This window comes from Miniopterus schreibersii, assembly GCF_964146895.1.
Source record: "Miniopterus schreibersii genome assembly, chromosome: 8".
NCBI lineage: Eukaryota > Metazoa > Chordata > Mammalia > Chiroptera > Miniopteridae > Miniopterus > Miniopterus schreibersii.
In genome coordinates this window covers 68,866,711-68,885,505 of record NC_138109.1, presented here as the reverse complement: position 1 = coordinate 68,885,505, position 18,795 = coordinate 68,866,711, and the positions used below count along the sequence as shown (strand labels likewise).

At 41.8% G+C, this 18,795-nt stretch overlaps 1 pseudogene across 1 annotated transcript; it reads right to left on the bottom strand.

Moving 5' to 3' along the window:
• Positions 1 to 9,904: 9,904 nt before the first annotated feature.
• On the bottom strand, positions 9,905 to 12,231 carry LOC308560970 (heat shock protein HSP 90-beta pseudogene; annotated as a pseudogene). The gene is made up of 2 exons: positions 11,352 to 12,231; positions 9,905 to 11,125 (listed from the first exon to the last, which is right to left on the bottom strand). The product of its transcript is annotated as a heat shock protein HSP 90-beta pseudogene (transcript).
• Between the last annotated feature and the right edge of the window lie 6,564 nt (positions 12,232 to 18,795).

Sequence of the window (18,795 nt, the reverse complement as noted above, 5' to 3'; positions counted from 1 at the left end):
GTTTTTATGACTCACCCAGGGCTACCCATCTCCCTAATAACATGGCTGAGACATGAACTCAGGTTACGCTCATACCATTTCTTCTTCACCATGGGGCCTTAGTCAGAAACGTGCCATCCTTAACAGAAAACTTGAGTGACAATAACTGAAACACCTAGGATTTATTTATCTAAAGTCTGGGGAACTTGCACCTGGGAAGCAGGCTTCTACTCTCCTCCTGGTCTACCACCCTCACTTAGGCTATAGCTTCTGTCCTCATGCTCGGGAGACATCTGCTATCCCTCAAGGCAACCTATCCTCATTCTAGGAAGTTGAAAGGAGGAGTCTCCTAGGGCTACCATAACAAAGTGCCATAAATCGACTGGCTGAAAACAATACACATATGTTCTCTCGCAGTTCTGGGGACTGAAATCCAAAATCAAGGTGTGGGCAGGGCCATTCTCCCTCTGAAGTTTCTAGGGAAGGACCCTTTTTCTTGACTCTTCTAGCTTCTGGCGTTGCCAGCAATCCTTGGCTTTCCTGAAGTAAATACATCACTCCAATCTCTGCCTCCATCTTCAAGTGGCCTTCTCTCCTCTGTGTCTATACCTCTGTGTCCAAATTTTCCTCTTCTTAGAAGGACACTAGTTATATTAGATTTAGGGCCCATCCTAATCCAGTAGGGCCTCATTTTAACTTAATTACATCTGCAAAGATCCTATTTCCAAATAAGGTCACATTTACAGGTAGACATGAATTATTTTGGGACACTATTCAACATAGTACAAGAGGGTAGAGAAAATACCAGCAGACTTCTCCTATTTCGTGTGGCCATCCTAGCTGCAAGGGAACCTGGAAAATCAAGTAGAGGTAGGAAACGGAGAAGGAAGTTGGGCTGAAGGTTAGGTAAGTCTAATATAGATAATTAGTGTATAATCAACTCTTTTGTTTCAGATGAAAGGTAACTTGCATCTATTGAGACCATACAGTAGTCTTGGCACTTAGTATATTCTTAATATATATCATCTTATTTAATACTATAGATCCTTTCCATGTGTCTTCCCTACTGGATTTCCAGTGAAGGCAAGGCTATATCTTGTATTTCTTTTACACATCATACAAATTGGAGCTTGGGAGACTTCATGTTGGATAAATGACTGTCTAGTGTTCCTCAATCCTGCCAGCCCATTCTTTCCCAAGGACCTCCTACTATCAGCCATGGAAACTGACCTGTTTGATGTCAGTTTTCCCCTCCTTCTCCTCCCTGCTTTTCTTTTCCTTTTTCCTCCTTCCCCTTGTTCATCTTTGCTTTTCTTGGCTTCTTTTTGATAAAGGAAATGAGTAGCAGGTTTATTTCCTAAGTCATTCTGTGAGCTACCCTCATGTGACCCAGAAAAGAATAAATTTCTTCCTAGGTACAACTGCCTTGGAGGTAGTCTGACTAAAAAAGGCTACAGAATAAAGAATTACTATTTTAGCCCAGCCGGACGTGGCTCAGCGGTTGAGCATTGGCCTAGGATCCAGGCGATCAGAATTCAATTCCTGGTCAGGGCACATGCCCGGGTCGTGGGCTCGATCCCCAGTCAGGGGCGTGCAGGAGGCAGCCAATCAATGACTCTTATCATTGATGTTTCTCTCTCTCTCTCCCTCTCCTTTCCTCTCTCTGAAATCAATAAAGATATATTTAAAAAAAAAAGAATTACTATTTTAAGAATCTAAATTCTCCTGAAATGGAACCTAGAGTGATATGCTCTAGGTTCTTAATTACTACAGCTGGCATGTACCTCCTTCCATTCCCAGTATTTAGAACCACTCTAACTTGTGGGAGTAGGTAGCATATAGGTAAGTAGCAAAAGGGAAAGACGGGCTGCTGGAGAGGTAGACAGCATCTATAAAGGATTCCATGGAGTTCTGAGTGTTTGCCATGCTTTGCGCCCAGGACTCCACCTCCCTGGCATAGCGGACTGTAACCACACAGAAACTTTATTTCTTTAATCTGACCTTTTCTCTTTCTTTCCTTTTGATTCAAACTGGCCCTGTCTAGCGTAGGAGCACCCTGACTCACTCACATCCTCTCTCTTGTATATCCACCCCCTTAATTACTAAGCCCTGTGGAAAATGAGGTCTTCGTCAGCACCAAATAATCTTAGGAACAAAGCCCTGGTCTGTTGACCACAGAAACAAAGTTTTAGTCAAACTAAAGATAACATCTCGACCTTAGTTGTGTTTTAGCTCCAGGCCTAGAAAAGCAAATGACCCCACTGGCCACACCCTTGGGAAACCAGACAGAGTGACGCCATGGCTGACATCAAGACCAGATGCAATAATCAACTACCTCCGACCCAAGTGCCAACCAATAAATAAAGACCATGATTCTAGCTCCACCACAATAAGTAATTTTCCCCTATAAAACCCATCCCCTAGAAGCCATCAGGGGAGCCAGGATTTAGAGCAACAGGTCACCTATGACTCTGGGTTTGGTGCCATTTCCTTAAATAAATCTTTACTTTCTTTGCTGCAAACTCCTCTTTGCATTTGATCAGACAAACTCCTTTAGTTCAGTAACATGATTGGACCAAGGATGAGCACCTGGCCCAAAAGCAGTGTCTCTGATCCAGAGGTGCATAAAGGAATCACCTGGGGAGATTTTTCAAAATACCAGATGTCCAATTCAACACCAGATGGAGGTTCTAATTAATTACCTATCAATGGGTCCCCAGGAAGTATACTTTGAAAAAGCTATACAGTTGCTCCTGATGTGTTCCCTTTGTGCTGGTATCAGGGCACTTTTGCCCCACGGGGGTTCTCTATACTGGATAGTCACTAGGTAAACCAACCAAGCCTTTTCGGAGGAGTTTGACCTCAGACCCCACAGAGAGCTGGTGGTGCTGGAGAGTCCGGAACAAGGGAAGTGGTGAGCAGTGGACTGTCTCATTGAAATGGCAGAGCCCAGGAGCAGAGAGCAGGGTGCTTAATCAGAGCAGACAGGACAAGTAAATGCTGTGTCATAGAGGGGATGTCAGGGTATAAAACTCAAACTGGATCCTGAATGGTGATAGCCATGCTCCATTTCTCAGTAGAGCCTGCTGTGGGCTTTGAAGAGCTCCCCGACCCCTTCCCTGCTTGTGTATTCCTTATAGATGCCCACTCACTGAGGTAACCCCACTATGTGTCTATTACTTGCAAACTGAAAACTCTCAACGCAGAAAAATAGCTGGATAAAGTCATTCAATACTCTGCAACATTTATTTTATGAGAATATAAATAATATATATATTCGTCACTAAAGAAGCAGTAGTGTATAAGAGACTGTGTTCCTACTTGCATGGAGCTCGTATCCTAGTCAGTTAATCAAATGGCTATAAAGAAATCAACAAACTGTTTCAGAGGATGGCAAGTGCTGTTTCAGGACGATGGGGTAGAGAAATATTTTGGATTATCGGGTCAGGAAAGATGTTTGAGGAGGCAGCACCAGGGCTACCTACTTACCTATCTACGTATTTACCACGAGAACTGTGATTAATGTTCAAAGGTCCCTAGAGATCTTTTGAATTGTTTCATTTACAAGTTAGGAAACAGGCTCAGAGAGGGGCAGTGATTTGGCTATGGTCACACAGTAAGTCTGTAGCAGTACACAGGATTCCTGTCTCTCATTCAATGCTCTGCACATGACTCCTAGCTCACTCTCAGCAGAGGTGCCTCTGGGTGTCATAATTGCTCTTGCCAGGGACTATATCTGTTACTTTAAGAAAGGATGGCTTGAGGGGAGGGGAGGTAGCGGAGGGCATAATACTACTTCTCTTCTAATTTTTGACAGCCTTCTTTCTTTTCACCACTTTGGGCCAGTTTCTTACCTGAAGGGGTTGCAGGATTGCAGCAAACGGCGGTGAAGGGCCAGGCAAGTTTTGCAAATTACAGGGGACTCCTTGATGCAGAAGCATCCCGCACCAGCTGACAGCTGTCTGAATATCTATCTTCCCCAGAGACTGTAGGGGAGGGGGAGAGGAAGGGGGGGGCATGTGGGAAAGAAAGGGCGATTCTCCCCGAATCAATTAGAATGCTCCCGAACGAAAATAATACTCTACTAAAGGCAGGCTCCCCCTGAGTCACCCTTAACCGCCCCTGATCTTCCACTGTTTAATGGCCCTTTCTCTTTCTCCCTGTCTGCCTGCCTGGGTTTCTCCCCTCCCTCCCTCGCCTCCTCCCCTAATCCTGTCTCCTTTCTCCCCTCCCTCTCCCTCTCCCTCTCCCTCACACCATGTTACCATTATTGTCAGTGGAACGAGCTGCATGCATGCCAAATCAGGTCATTCACAAATATAGAACAAACGTCTGTCACTACAGATTTACCACTATGACTAAAGCATGGCCCTTCTGTCTGCGAAAAGTGTGCCCATTAGTTCTGTGGGATCACAGCCCCCACAGCCCCCTAACCCTCTACCTCAGCTTCCCCGGGCGAGCTTCTAATAAACACCCGTGCGAGGGGCTTGAATGATTTATCGCCGTGGCTCCGCTGTGTTTCTAAAGCCAAGACAAAGTCAGCCTCTCCCTGTAAGCCCCCACCCACCTGCGGCACAGACAGGGCCGTTTTCTGGAGTTTAGGGCCTCACTGTAAATATTTGTTCTGGCTGAGAACTTCGAGAGGATACTTGCCTGAAATGAGATAACTGACAACACTCCATGAAAGAAAATGAGCATGAACTGAGACAATTTTGCAAGAAAAGGAGCTAACTAAACATTCAGCTCTGTTTACATTACTCGGGCTTCTCTTTTGGACAACCTCAATTCGTGTGCTTTTACACGGTTAAAATCAGCTCCATTCTCCTTTCCATCAGATATTACAATAGACTTGATGACAACTAAAAAAAAGGAAAAAAATACGAGATGAGGAAAATAGTAAAGAGGGATAAAAAGAAGATAAAATGAATTTTTAAACTGCCTTTTTATCTTTTAGATGCTCTTGTTTCCGAATAGTTTGGTCCCTGTGAAAGTACTATCCACTAGTTTTGCAGGTAACTAAAGCAAAGCCAAGGATATGTAAGCGTGAATGAGAAAATTGGCAATGAAGATTATAATTCCAAACTGAACCTAAAATTCCAAAAAGCTGGACTCTTTTTCTGCAAAACAGTCCAGACAAATCTTAAAGGGCCTCCAAAACCTAATATAAAAAATGGAAATAAAACCACAACCTACTATCCACTCAACTTGTTTCTATTTTCATAGTTGAAATTCTTTTTTTAAATGAAGTCAGCAGAAACCACGGATGTTAAAATGTTAAATTAGCCAATTGACCCCCTGTTATAAATGCCTTTGCCAGTTAATTATTACACTATCATTATTGTTATCACCATTGTTATTATTTTGTTCTTTTCTTTGATCATTAGTTTGCTGGTTCAACCATCATACGCAGTTATAATAAAAATTCATTACCTTGTGATGGCTGTTGGGCTGCCTATGGGAAATGACTTGATAGTCTTGCAAACACTGAATCATGCAGTAAATTAACACTCATTTTCATGCACGTTTGCTTGCATGTTGATGACCTGGAAACACATGCTTACACTCCATATTTTTTCTTGTTGCTCCTGATTTGTTTTTCTGTGGTAGGAAGAGAACAATATGGGCTTTCTCCAGGGGACAAAACAACACCTAACTGTGCAGCGTGGAAGGGCGAGAGGAGCAGATGGATGCAAACTACACTTGGAGAGGGCCAACAGAGCACACAGAGAGGAAACGCAGCTACCTGGAATCACACCTGAGCACTGCCAACTGTCTTGGCAGTCAGCTGCCTGGGGAAGGTCGGGGCCAGGAGGAGAGTGGGATCCAACAATGCCTCAGAGAATAGTCCCTTAAGAGAGAATACGCTAGGTAGCTTGCTTCTGGGGGGCCATAGGGTTTAGAAACTCACCCTCCCACATTGAAAAGGGGGGAATGGGTATAAATAGATGCCATTTCTTTTTTAAAATATGTTTTTATTGATTTTAGAGAGAGAGTAAGGGAGACGGAAAGAGAGAGAAACATCGATGAGAGAGAAACATCAATTGGCTGCCTCCTGTACGCCTCCTACTGGGGATCAAGCCTGAAACCCAGGCATGTGCCCTGACTGGGAATCTAACCAGTGACCTCTTAGTGCTCAACCACTGAGTCACCTCGGCCAGGCAATAGATGTCATTTTTTTCATCAAACATCTCCTGGCTCGCTACAGTCTTTTTTCCTTTAGTTGGCAATAAGACCAACAAAAACAGTCTTTTATTCACTAGACATCAAGTCTTTCCTGGTCTTTAGAGTGAGACCAGTAACAACTATTTTCAACTATGCATGGGTTTTTGGCAGGTTATCAACACCTCCTCAGCAGTGCTAATAGAACTTTCTGCAGTGACGAAAATGTTCCATACCTACACTGTCCTACTGTAGTAGCCGCTAGCCGTGTGTGGCTGCCAAACACTTCAAATGAGCTACTTTAACTGAGGAGCTAAATTTTTAATTTTATATGAGTTTAATCCATTTAAAATTAAATGTAAATTCAACTTAAGCTTTGATTTTCTTAAATTTAAAATAGATATATGTTTATTGATTTGAGAGAGAGAGGAAGGGAGAGAGAGAGAAACATTGATGTGAGAGAAAAACATTCACTGGTTGCTTCCTGGATGTGCCCTGACTGGGAACCGAACCTACAACCCCTTGGTTTATGGGACGATGCTCCAGCCAGCTGAGCCACACTAGCCAGGGCCTTAAATTAAAAAAACAAAAAAAAACCAAACAACTACTCTGAGCACTTAGAGAAGTATATCCTAAAAGTACATTAACTATTGCTTCTTTCATTCTAGCTAATCACATGTGGCTAGAGGCCACGTATTGGACAGCAGAGATCTGAAGTACAACTCTCCGAGTTGAGTGCAGATCCTTCTGGCTATTCCTGTGTCAACCCTCTCAGCAATGTACATGTCGAATTGCCTTAACCTATCCACAAAAGACCAGGATTTAGACCAACGCTATCACATGCAAGTATACAATTACTGTCTATAATCTGATGACACACAAATTGACTTTCCTCTCCTGGGCTAACCTTTTAGATTCACGTAACACTTTACCTACCCTGGCAGTGGGCCAAAACCACACCCAAGACACACTGGATCAGAATCTCTGAAGGGCCAACTTAGCTGAGAAACTTATAGTTTTTACAGTCTTCTTAGGTGATTGTCATGCAAACAGTCCGTCATGGGATCTTGCCACCTCTGCATTGCATTTCAGGCTGGATGTACCACCAGTTACGGCAAAGTCTGAATACGGCAAAGATCAAACTCCTCTACTTCCTTCTGGCTACTCCCACCCTTCCTAAATTGTCCAAACCCAGGAGACAATGCCTTCATTTCAGTGACCTGTTGTATATCTTAGAGTCAACATCTGATTAAATGTACCATCTTCATTAATTTCATCATCATAATTTAATCATCTTCATCCTGTAATAGTGCAGCTTCCTCCCCCTCCCCCTCCCCCTCCTCCTTCCCTTCCTCCCCCTTCTCCTTCTCCTCCTCCCCCTCCCCCTCCTCCTTCTTTTTCTTCTAGTTTCCCTTTGTATCAATACACAAATGAGCTCCGTCAGACAGAAATTGTAATTCCCATTTTATCGAGGATTAAATTGAAGGAAATTTACCCTAAGTCATTCAGCTAGTAATTTCAGAGATATGTGCATTTTTACCAAAGCTTATAATTTTTTTTTACTAAATGGAGCTAACTACCTGCTATAAGCTCCCACCATACCCCACAGAGATCTTTTTTCCTGAACCAAAGTTATCTTCTTTGTCCATCTTATTAACCATACCATGCCCACTGTGAGATAACAAAATCATCAATGGATGCCAACATCGCCAGGTGAAAGACTATCTAAAAAATTCACATAGTCTCAGTATATGACACCACAGCTGACTTACTAATAACCAAGGGGGAAGGGGGCAGGCACCACCTTAACCAAATGGGAATAATGGGACAAACTGACATCATGTGTCCCCTCAGGTGAGGTTCTGAAAAACCACATCCCCAGAATAGTATATCTGTCAGAAATGTTAAACTTGAATTTAATCATGAGGAAAATCAGACAGATCTAAATTGGAGTACATCATGCAAAAAATGGCCTGGACTCCTCAAAAATGCCAATGTCATAAAAGACAAAAAAAGCCCGGTGAATGGTCTTAGATTAAAGGGGCTAAAGAGATATGACAATTAAATGTAACACCTGATTCTTGAGTGGATTGTGATTTTTTAAAAAGCTAAAGGGCATTATAGGGACAATTGGGGAGAACTGAATATGAACCATCTATTAAAGAATAGAATTGTATCAATATTAAATTTCATGAGTATGGTAATTTGCTATGGTTATGTGGAAAAGTATATACTGAAGTATGTAGGGGTGAAGTGTGTAGGGGGGAAGGTGCAACTAATGCTGAAATGGTCCCACAACAAAGTAGCAAACCAACCACTCAGAGGGAGATACAGTAAATGTGGCATGTTAACAACTGGGAAATTTAGGTAAAGAGTATATAATGTTCACTGTACTATTTTTTTATTTTATTTTTTGCAACTTTTAGCTAGGTTTAAAATTTATTCAAAATAAAAAATTGGTTAAAAATAAATAATACTAGCTAATGCTTATGTAGCACTTACCATGTTCTTCAGATAATCTTCTAAGCACTTTACACTCTTTCATTCATTCAATCCTCACAACACCCTATACAGTATATTATTATTAGCGGCATTTTACATGTGAAACAATGGGAGCCTAGAGAGGTTAATGTCAATAGCTACGAAGGTGTGGAGTTGGGATTCTAACCAGAGCCCGTGCCATTAACTTCTCTGTTAAACATCTTTTGGGGAAATCCTAGTTCTCATCAACTTTTGAGGGGTTTGAACAAGTTGTTCATTACACTTTATCAGCTCCAACACTTTAAAGTTCTTCATCGTATTCATTTGAAACTTATCTCCTGGTGGATTTTATCCATTTGTTCTATTTCTATAGTGAGTCCATCCAGAGCCAATTGCTGTTTCCCCTGCTAGACGTGAGCTCCGTGGAATCCGGGATCGATCATATCTACCATTCTGTCCCCACGCTGGAAGAATGTTTCCTCGCACGTGGCAGAACTCAGATGGATGAATAAATAAATGAACACCAGCTTTTCAAATATTTGAAGTCAACTTCTGGAAAATTTCATTCTCTCTTGAAAACATTCCCAGTCCCGTCAATTGTTCCATTAATATTCTAGTCACTGTCCTCTAAAATAATTCCAGTTTTGCTAGTTTTAAGAGTTATGCCCAGAGCTGAAAATAGTACTCCAGACTTCACTCACCACTGTCATTTTCCTTATTTCAGATGGTTTCCTTCTGTTAATGGAGTCTAAGAAATAATAACAGTTTTTAAAATGGCATTAGAGAAACTACCGAAGAGACTTACAGCAAAGATGTTGGACTGAACATACACATTAACTCTTGCTCTGTCCCAAGCCCCACTGAAATAACAGTAAAGGATATATATATTTTTTTGCTTGCATAAACCCATAAGGATGAAGATAGTGAGAAAGAAGAAAACAGTAATAACATTTTGGAAGCTGGAAAGCATATGCAAAAGTGGTAACTAACTTACCAGACCTAAGAAAGATGATCTTTTTTCCGCTAAAACTGCATCTTCTTTATTTTGCATACTTTAATTTCAGAACAAAATTAACAAACAAAAAACACCACAGTACACAACATCTAAACTTGATGTTAAATGTGGGAAGGGAAGGCTTGAAGCCCTTTATCCTGCCTTAGGCAGAAAGACAGGAGAGGGGAAAAACATTGTTTACTAGCAAAGGAAACCAGGTGGGCTAGGGCCACTCAAGATGGCTGGGAGAGCCATGAAGATACTATACGGAAGGTATAAGATAAGAAACTCCTAATCTTCTTCCATGCAAGAGGCACCCTCGTCAGGCTCAAGGTGGGGATTTCATCAGGAACAGCAGCACTGGGTCCTTCCTCTGTCATTGTCATCAGTGCCTGGGTCTAGCTGGGTCATGCGGTAGAAGCAGTTGGAGTGACTCTGGGATCCTCAGGTGAGAAACCAGAAGAGAGCAACACAGTTTCAAACAGCAGCACCATATGGTCCTTAACAGCATCGTCATTCTTGTCTGCCTCTGCCTTTTGCCACAGAGTCTCCACCCTGGAGTGGACAGGGTTGATCTTCAGGGGCGTTTTGGTCATCACGCAGCCCATAGTAGAGTTGTCCTGAAGTGCCTGGGCTTTCTGATATGCTCCACAATAGCCGTCCAGCCATAGGTGCTAGTCAATGCAGCAGGGTGAAGACACAGCCTATTGGAGATTGTCGCCTTCTCAACCTTCTTACCCAAGATTTCTTTCATGAGTTTGCAGAGGTTCTCAAACTTGGCTTTGCTTTCTTCCATTTTCTTCTTCTCTTCATTCTCAGGTAGCTCCAAACCCTTCTTGGTAACTCAGACAAAGCTCTTCCCATCATACTTCTTGAGCTGCTGCACACAGTCCCATTGGTAGTCTCTGCCCTATTTATACTACCTCTAAGCCCCACTTCCTCACTTGCTCTACAAAAGCAGAGTTGGCAACCTGCTCTTTTCTGTCACCAGTGATCTAATAGATGGATGTCTGAGTCTCCTTCATGCGAGAGAGCTCACTTCATTTCCAGACTTGGAGGTGTGATAGTTCAGAAGCTCAGAAGGGTGTTGCCAATTAATAGCCCTCATGAATTCCAAGTTTTAGGTTTTTAGAGAATGCCTCATAGAATCTTACAGTTCCTTGTTTTCTGCCAGCTCACAGAAGAGCTCAAGGCACTTCTTAACAATGTTTTTACCAATGACCTTCAAGATTTTGTTCTGCTGGAACATTTTTCAGGAGATGTTCAGGGGCAGAGTCAACCACACTACAGATGAAGTTGAGATGGACTCTGGGATCAACTCGTCACAGCTGTCCATGAGGAACACATGGTGGACATAGAGTTTGATGTGGTCCTTGTTCTCAAAGAGGTCAAAAGGAGCCCTCTGGGGATGAATAGCAAGGCCCTGAATTCCACCTGACCTTATACAGAGACGTGCTTGACAGTCAAGTGGTCTTCCCAGTCATTGGTAAGGATGTTAAAGGGCTCTCTGCCCTGGCCAGGTAGTTCAGTTGGTTAGAGCACTGCCCCAATAAGCCAAGGCTGTGGGTTCAATCCCCAGCCAGGACACGTACAAGAAGCAACCAATGAATGTATAAATAAGTGAAACAAAAAATCAATGTCTCTCTCTTGCTCTCTCTCTCAAATCAATAAATAAAATAAAAAAGATTAAAAAACAAATCATATTCTTGATGTTTCAAATAGAAAAGAACTCTCTCTATTCCTTCTGGGTGATGTCCTCAGGATTTCTGGTCCAAATGGGCTTGGGCTTGTTCAGTGTTTCCTGACCAATATATTCTCCTTAATCTCCCTTGTTTTCTTTTTCTTATTCTTAGTACTGCCATCTCTCTCATCTGAGCCCACATCTTCAATCTTGGGTTTCTCTGCATCATCTTTATCTTCCTCATTTTCCTCCCCTTCCTCTTCCTCTGTTTCATCATCACTGATTTCTTTCTCTCATTCCTTCACCAAATAAAGGGTGGTGGGATAACCTATGAACTCTGAGTGCTTCTGCACCACTCCTTTGGCTACCTCTCCTCCAAGTGCTCTGTCTGGTCTTCCTTAAGAGGGAGGGTCACTTTGGAACCGCAGCCAATGGTCAACTCATACAATGAAGGAACCCCCAGCAGAAGAGTCCCAGCATACTGATCATCATCATTGGTCTTTGTGATCACAACCACTTTCCCTGCCACCAAGTAGGCAGAATAAAAGCCAACACCAAATTGTTCAATCATGGAGATGTCTGCACCAGCCTGAAAAACCTCCATAAACGTTTCTGTTCCAGGCTTGGCCAATATTCCCAGATTATTGATGAGATAGGCTTTGGTCATGCCAATGCCTGTGTCCACCAGAGTCAGGGTTCATTCCTGGGGGTTGGGGAGGATGTCAATTTTCAGCTCTTTACCACTGTCCAACTTGGAAGGGTTAGTCAGGCTCTCATAGTGTATCTTGTCCAAAGCATTAGAAGCATTACTGATCAATTCCCAAAGGAAAATTTCCTTTTTGGAATAGAAAGTATTGATGATGAGAGACATGAGGCAGGCAATTTCTGTCTGGAAGGAAAAAGTTTTCTGCTCTTCATGATGCATTTCCTCAGGCATCCTGAAAATAAAGAGATGCAAGTGCTAGAGAGCAGAGTGGGCAGGGACTGTGTCCAGTTCACATACTGCAAGAAGCGTGTGTGGGGGTGACTAAAGAGAGAGAAGATAAAATCTTAAACCAACAGGAGGACACTGAAGAATGCCAAAAGGCTCAGAAATTGGTGTCATCAGTTATCTCTAGGAGCGCTTAAGGTGCACAGTCAGAACAGGAGGATTAGTCAAAAATCTGTTTAGAAGTGAAAAAAATCTCTTCTTTTTGCAGTCCACCTTTGCCCCAATAGAAGCCTGAGGGTCTCTTTTCCAGAGATAGAATAAAATAGGTCTCTGGATAGGGGTTATACAGGACAAAATTGGGGGCAGGGATTCTTTAAAGAAAGGACTAAATAGAATTGAAGGAAGATTAAATAAATACTTATATACTGACTAACAAGATCTATGCCCTCTTCCTTCACTCTGCTCCAAAATGTTAGCAGCTTATTTTATCCTTTGGGCAAAAGTATGAAAAGTCTTTCTCTGAAGAAATCCAACGAATACAAGTGGAAAGGCTTTAAGAAACTGACAAGGAGGGGTCCCCAAAGATATGGCTGACTTCGTAATGTGTACACCCTACCCATGAGCTCAGAGCTTCCAATTAGTTTTAAGTTAAAAAATGTTCTTTTCTCTATGGTAAAATACACATAAAGTAAAATGTATCACTTTAATTATTTTTAAGGGACCAGTTCAGCAGCATCATCCACAGAACTCTCTTCATCTTCCCAAAGGGAACTCTGCACCATTGAACATGACTTCCCACTATCCTCCTCCCTCGGTCCCTGGTCACCTCTATACTTCTTTCAGTCTCTATAAATTTGACTGTTCTAATTACCTCATATAAATGGAATCATACTTCCTTCAGGACAATGTCTTTAAGGATCATCCATGTCGTAGCGTGTGTCAGAATTACCTCCCTTTTTAAGATGGGATAATAGTCCATTGATGGGCAACACAGGACAAGAACCTGTAGAGTTAAGGGAAAGCCTTTCTGCTAATTCTTAGCCTTGAGAGACTTTTCTTTCTTCTCAAAGCCAGAATGATTTATAAATCCTTCCTGCACAGCAGCACAGAGAAGCCACCCCAGGTTCTAGCCACGGCAACGGCAGATGGTTTTGCAGCCCCACAGTAGAGGAGAGTCACCTTTTTAAGTTGCATCATATGTGGTATAAGGATCTGGATAAAAGCACGTTGAAACAGAAACAGCTATCTGGGGCTGTACGAATATGGCTGATGCAGATCCTGGACCATGAAGACTGAATTGTGAACAACCATCAGCAAAGGGAGAGAATTCTTTGCTGCTGGGAGCACAGTCCATTCTGGAAATAAGTACTGTCCTGTGAACCACTGTGAGGCAGGAACTGGCATTCAATGAAGGAAATGACCACAGTCAAGTTGACCATGGTCTGAGGACTCAGACCAAAGTGGAGATGTCTCTATTAGTCCCACTTCATTAAGGGTTTCACCCCATCCTTGCCAAAAGCAATGAGGTTCACATAGAAAATCTGCAATGGCTGCATCTTTCTATCAACTGATGTGCTTTATGTAGTCAGTATTTTTTTCACATTTATAGAATAAGTCCTTCATTTATTCAAATATTTCTGAGTACGTATGTGCCAAGTGCTTGGCATTTAGAATACAATGTTGAATAATCAAGACACCTTTTAGTATCTATGACAGATCATATCTTTTCTATTCATTTTAACAAATATTTATTAAACACCTTGTTATTTCAGGAACTGCACTAGAAGTTAAAACTGAGCCAAGCAAATGATTCTTGCCTTGTTGAATATTATATATATGCATATATATATGCTTAAGTTACCTGGTTAATAAATAATATGTGGTTTTATATCACAAAGCACAAATCATAATCTTTTAAATATTTTCTTGTCTTTCTATGACATTCTAATCATGTTACTTTTCTGCTTAACACTCTTCAACCAACTCTTTAACAAAATCTTTACCTTCAGAGACAAGGTTTTTTGTATTGGTTTCTGTGCCTGATTTTCAAACTTATTTTCCCAGACATCTCCAAATTATACCTATATGAAAACAAAACCAAAGTTATCTTCTTTTTAAATTTTAAATATTTATTGATTGATTTTAGAGAGAGAGAGGAAGGGAGAGAGAGAAACATCGATCTGTTGTTCCACCCATCTATGCCTTCATTGGTTGATTCTTATACGTGCCCTGACGGGATCAAACCCACACCCTTGCTGTATCTGTTTGATGCTCTAATCAACTGAGCTACCTGGCCAGGGCAAAAACTAAACTTCTTAAGCTTCCTGGCCTGTACCCCACCTGTCTGCTTCTGCATCAACCATTTAATTTATCTGAAACCTCTTCCTAGCTCACATGCTCCCACCTTACTCTTCAAGCTCCCCTGAGACGTTAGCCACCCTGAGAAGAACTCTTACCTCCTTGTACAGCTACACCTATGTCCTGGCAGAATCTGTTACCTCTCCTGACACAGGGTTATTGAGGTGTGTGGCAGGACTAAGTCTCAGTCTACCTACTCAGCAGGACGTATCACTGTATTCATTAGAACACAACACACTGTTTTTCTGACTGCAAGTGTCACTTTGCCAAGCTAACAAAAACTTTAAATCCAGTCTCCTTTGGGATTGGCTCTCCCGGCCCCTGGGCTGTGCCATGGGTCTGCAGCTGCACAGTGCTGGGAGGGCGTGGAGGTGGAGGCCCCCTGTTCACACAGTGTTTCCCTGAGTCCCGCTGTCTGTCTCCATACAGCCCCTTGGGGTGCCCTGGAATTCTGCTACTTTTGTGCCATGCTTGGGGTAGAAACATCTTTGCAAACTCACCTTTGGTCTCATATGCTGCTTAGACAATTCATGCGTCCATGTCTCTCTGCAGTCTCTCCACTGTGGCGGCAGGGTGCCTGGGATTCAGGTCCGGCACCCTGTTCCTGAGACTCACAGACCTCAGTCTCTACCCCCCCCCCCCACCTGCAATGTGAGGTGGGTCCTAGTCTGGAAGAGAGAGGGTAAGGGAAGAAAGCATTTACCTTTTAGCTCAAGCCTCTATCTGACCATCAATATTTGTCTGTTGCTATAATATTCTCCCCAATCAGGGGCTTAGGTTTCTGAAAACAAAACCAGGGAGTATAGCAGCCTGCTTCTGCTTTCAGCCAGCCACCTTTCTCACCTGAGGATGTCAACCTGAAGCATGTTGAATGGAGGGGGAGCGGAGAGAGGTAATGAAATAAAAGAATCTCATGAATTATTTCTTTAAAATAATATCCCGCTTCAGTTGTAAACCAACCAGCATCACACAGCAGAGTGTCTCTCGGTACTTGAGCTTGCTGGAGGCAGGGATGTGGCTGAGTTACCTTGGCATGCTCCGAATCCTGAGTAGCAGCTAATGTTTAGTGGGCAATGACCATTTATTGAATGAATGAGTGAATACAGGAATCAAAGCATCAGTGAGGGCTTTCCCTTGCTTAAAATTTTCAGTGGTTTACCATCACTTACATGATAAAATTGCAACTTTCTAACATGACAGTTAAGGGTTTCCATTACTGGTCTTGGTCCTGTTTTCTAGTCCCATCTAATTTTTTCACGAATCTCTTTGCCTGTAGTTTGACTTCTTTTCTAAGTTGTGAACCCCATGAAGGCAGAGATAATATCATGTTCCAGTCCTAACGCAAACATAGCAAAATATGCTCAGTAGTGCTGCATTGATGCATTGTTTAAGCAAATCTCAGTATCCAGTTAAAATTTGGTCAGGAGTCTAGTGCCCAGAGCAGGCAGACCTGGTAGGCATTAGCTCAAATAAAATGGTGCCTACCCGAGGCATAGATCTTTCTAAAACTTGCAAACACATCCATATGGTTTTTAGTTTTGCCTGTTGGGTGGCAGGGGTACAAAGTATTTGTGAACGTAAAAGGAAGGGAATCATAGTGTGAAACTGAGGAGGAGTGTACAGCAAACTGACTGCTTCGGGGCAAGGGTAATTGTGATTTTTTTGTTTGTTTTCCCAGTATGAGCACATTGCAAACAATATTTGCAAGACAATATGCACATTATGATTTCTGAAATCAGGTAGTGTGAGTCTGCCAACTTTATACTTTCTGTTTTTTCTTTGACTTTCCACATAAATTTTAGAATATGTTTGTACCTTTGTTATTGTAATTACCTAGTTATTTGTATTCATCAAGGAAAGAAAGAAAGCAAAGGGAAGTCAGACATTGTAAGCATGGTCACTGGGAAGCTTCACCAGGAAGCTACAACTGCACACAGCATTGTTCCTCCGAGGGGATTACCACCCCTCCTCCTCCCCTTCAGGTCCTGGATTGTTGGGGGGAGAAAGGGAGATAGTCACATGGACAGTAGAAGTCGGGGTGGCACAGGGGACCAACGGATTGGCTAAGGAGTGGACCCCCTCAGAGTGTGTGAAATCTTGAAAAGTTAACTGTTGCTTTGAAGAAGCTCCTAGTTAATACTTCCAGACAAAGAGCGCCCTTCTTGTCGTCTCTTGCTCTGTCGCCTGCGTCGCCCAGCCCGCGCACTCGCGGCCGTGCTGACCCCACACAGGGTGCTGGGCTGGACTGGACTTGAACGTGGAGCAAAACCACAGGCAGCGGCCTACATTCGGGCCCCGCTGAAGACGGTGGACTTTCTCCAGGACAAGAAGAAGGGGGTGGGACATTGAAAACCCAGGGGTTCATTTCCACCCAAATAAATGTTACTCTCCTCCCATGGGAGTCTCCAGAAATTCTTTTTCTCGAGGCATCAGAAGAACTCCACTTCCACCCATAACACCTTCAAACAAAACCAAACCTGCTAGAGATTACGTCAACTCTAGGTTAAGTGGTGATTACATTAACTCTGTAGATTAAGTGGTGGATGACTGACAGTTTAACTACATCGAGTCTCCCATTCCATGAATACAATATGTCTCTCTATTTATTTAGGTCTGTTTTGGTTTCTTTCCCTAGCATTTTGTAGTTTTTAGCATGCAAATTCTGCATGTGTTTTGTTAGACTTTTGCCTAAATATTTCATTTTTTGGGTGTTACTATAAAAGATATTGTTTTAATTTCAGTTTCCAATTGTTGATTGCTAGTCTATAACAATACATTTGATTATTGTGTGTGGATATTGTATACTGCAAACTTGTAAAATACACTTATTAATTTTAAGAGTTTTTTGGTCAATTGCATGAATTTTTCTATTTTCAGTGCTTTAATACACTGGCTAGGACTTCTTGTATGATGTTGAATAGGAGTAGTGAGGGTGGATATCCTAATTTGGCTTCTAATATTATTTTATGGTGCTGAGAATTTGGGGACCTTGAGTTTTTCTACATCAATCAATATGACAATGTGGCTGTTCTGGTTTTTGTTTTTGTTTTTTGTCTATTAATATAATTGATTACATTGGTTGGCTTTACAATATTAAACAAGTTTTGGTTTACCAGGACAATCCACTTGATTATGATTTATAAGTGTATTTGGATTTGGTTTGCTAGCATTTTTTGAGGATTTTTTAAACCCAGTTTTATGGGGGATATTTTTCCACAGTTGTCTATTTTTTTTAAACCTGTCCTTGTCTGTTTTTTATAGCAGGATATTGCTGACCTAAAGAACGGCTTGGGAATTAGGCTGTACTCTTTACTTTTCAGGAAAAGTTTATATAGAATTGGTATAATTTCATCCTTAAATGTTTGGTAGAATTAATGAATAAAGTCATATGGGTCTGAAAATTTCTTTTGCTAGAAAATTTTAAACTATGAACTCAATTTCTTTAATAAGTATGAAGCCATTGTGGGGGCTAAAATAATATTAATATTCATCCTCTCACCACCTAAGATCTTCTGGTTGGACTAATCAGCAAATTGACAGAGACAGATTAACAGGAGGAAATTGAAGTTTAATACATGTGCATGGGGAATTCACATTGCCATGATCATTCCATGAAAATTCCAAAGACAGTGAGGCAACATTGGGTATGTAAGACATTTTGGACAAAGGAGAAAGGGAGGAACACAGGGTTTTAGATTTCAGAAGTGAGAATGGGGTAGTTGAGGAAGAGCCTAAAAACAGACATGGCAAGAAAATCCTTGCCAGGTGACTCCGAAACAATGGTACACAGGTGTCATCTAGCTAACAGACACCAGTCTGAAGCCCTCTTGTTTACGTACTTAATTCAAATTTCGCTAAAGCAGCATCCTAAGATCTCCTTCCGGAAGCAGATTTCTCTGTCTGAATCTTTAGGGCAGGAAAAGGGGGGAGGTTCAAAGGTTTTTTCTGAGTCTTTTGTTTCTTAATAAACTGCTTAAAATCAATCTCTAAAAAGAGCAGCTTCAGGGTGGCAGAATTTTGGTCCCTTCACTATATAAGTTTGCTTTTCTTCTTGGGTGAGTTTGGTAGTTTGTGTCTTTCAAATATTTTGGTTCATTTTATCAAAGTTGTTGAATTTATGTTTGTAAAGTTCTTTGTAATATCCCTTTATCTTTTTAATGTCTCTTGGGTCTGTAATTATATGCCCTCTTTTATTCCTGATAGTAGTAATTT